The 2,169-nt window shown below is 34.5% G+C and overlaps 1 pseudogene; it reads left to right on the forward strand.

The window, feature by feature from the left end:
- The first annotated feature begins 1,704 nt into the window (after positions 1-1,704).
- The window catches only part of LOC102759227, a 2,437-nt pseudogene continuing 1,972 nt past the window's right edge, over positions 1,705-2,169 (forward strand).

Raw genomic sequence — 2,169 nt, forward strand, 5'->3', positions numbered from 1 at the left:
AGGTACAGTGCCATTGTAGATCTGAAATAGTAGGTATTGGAAGCCAAAGTCTCTTCTACTCATATAAAATGATACAGAACATATTAAGTATGAAGATCATAAATAAACTAATTGAAGACACAACAAAGTATACTTTAAAATTAAGCAATATTTTTGCTTCCAGTCAGGCTAAATTACCACTTTAAATGAGAATTTTCTTCAAAGCATATTTTTATCAACTTATTGAACAAATGTTTATAGGCCTAAGCCTTTGTGCTAGGGATAAATAGTGAACAAAATGAAAGCCTCATCTTTATTAAACTTGAAGTCTTGGGCTTATTCCATTTAATAATGTATTTTTCCATTTAAAAAATCATTTAGACTCTTCTTGAGGTGTAATCTTTGAACCATTAAGAAAAGTCAAGAAAACATAATGTATGAGAAACAATATTTATTAACTTATTGTCCAGATACTTTACTTTAAAGATACTAACATATATATATATGTTATATATTAGTTACTGCAAACTTATAGAATTTAGGTTCTTATGGGTTATTGGGTCCATTTTATGTCTGAAGAAACTAATGTTTAAAGACTTCTTAAGTCATTCATATATTTAAGAAATATTTATTGAGTTCTATAAATATTTCTTGAATAAATTAAATATATACTTAAAATGAATATGCCTGATAGTGGTTTGACAATCATTTACCTTATAAAGTATTACCTCTGATCCCCAATATTTCCAGTATCCACCTGGCACCATAATAGTTATTGCAGTATTATTGGCCATGTTCCCTGTGCTTACTTTACATTCCCATGAGTACTTTGTAACTGCCAATTTATACTTCTTAATCCCTTTACCTCTTTCAAACAGTCCTTAGACCTTATGGAAGCAACCCAGTGCCCATCTATAGATGAATGGATAAAACAAAAAAACACACAAAACTGTGGTACATACATACAATGGTATATTACTCATCCATAAAAAAAGAATTAAATCTTGCCATTTGCAACAGCATGGATGGACCTAGACAGTTTTATGCTTAGTGAAATAAGTCATTTAGAGACAAATACTTTTCATTCTTCAACACCATGGATTATAAAGTCATCTCATAATAAATTGTCCGAATTCTATAGCTACACCTTTGCTCCAAAGAGTTGGAGAGTTTTCAACCCTCTCTTCCATATATACTATATAATTTTGTTCTCAATGTACCAATTTTATCTATGATTATATTCCAGAAACTTGCATCTATATTTACAACCCAACTTTTTTTTTCTAGAGCTCTCCACCTGAATATCTCATTATCTATACACATGTCTCACAGACCTTGATTATCTCACAGACTTGTAAAATTCAACTTGATAAAAGTATGTGGATCCATTATTTTTTACTCCAACTTTCCTTATCTTCTGCTGCCTCTTTTCTATTTTCATAAGATTTCTTGTATGTCTCCCTTCCCCCCTCTAGTCCTTTTGCAACTGACTAAGTGAATCACCATTTCTACTTAAGCAGTACTTTCTTACTGCTATCCTGCCTCCTGCTTGCTGAAATTTTCAGGAGCCCCAGAACAAATGGTGTTCTTGTGTCTGCTGGGCATGATTCCAACATAATACCCATCATAATCGATGGTTTACTTGTTTTGTATGTTTACAGTCCACTCCTATGCTAGAAGTTCTTTGAGGATATGAGGTTATTGTGGCTTTGTAATTATTGCATAATGACAAGTAAGTAAGAGATACAATAATAAATAGAGGGGGTAAAAGAATGAATTAAGTCTCTCTTAAAACTTTTGGAAGTTCTTTGATAAAAATAAAAACTGGAAAAAAGTCAGTGTATGGTCATTCAGAATATAGTTTCTTTGTGTCTGGAAAACATTGTCATTTAATTTAAAACACTCAAATTTTTGCTCATTATTGGTCAAAACTGGGTTTTTATAATAAACTAGAGGCCCGGTGCACAAAAATTTGTGCACTTGGGGGGGTCCCTTAGCCCGGTCTGTGCCCTCTCACAGTCTGGGCCCTTCAGGAGAATGACAACCTGCTGGCTTAGGCCTGCTCTCCAGGAGATCAGGCCTAAGCTGGCAGCCAGACTTCCCTCTGGCAGCCCCGGAACCCTCAGGGGATGTCCACTTGCCAGCGGGGAGCAGGCCTAAGCTGCAGTCCGACACCCTTAGTGCTGCTGA

The sequence above is a fragment of the Myotis davidii genome, unplaced genomic scaffold, assembly GCF_000327345.1.
Source record: "Myotis davidii unplaced genomic scaffold, ASM32734v1 scaffold1063, whole genome shotgun sequence".
Lineage (NCBI taxonomy): Eukaryota > Metazoa > Chordata > Mammalia > Chiroptera > Vespertilionidae > Myotis > Myotis davidii.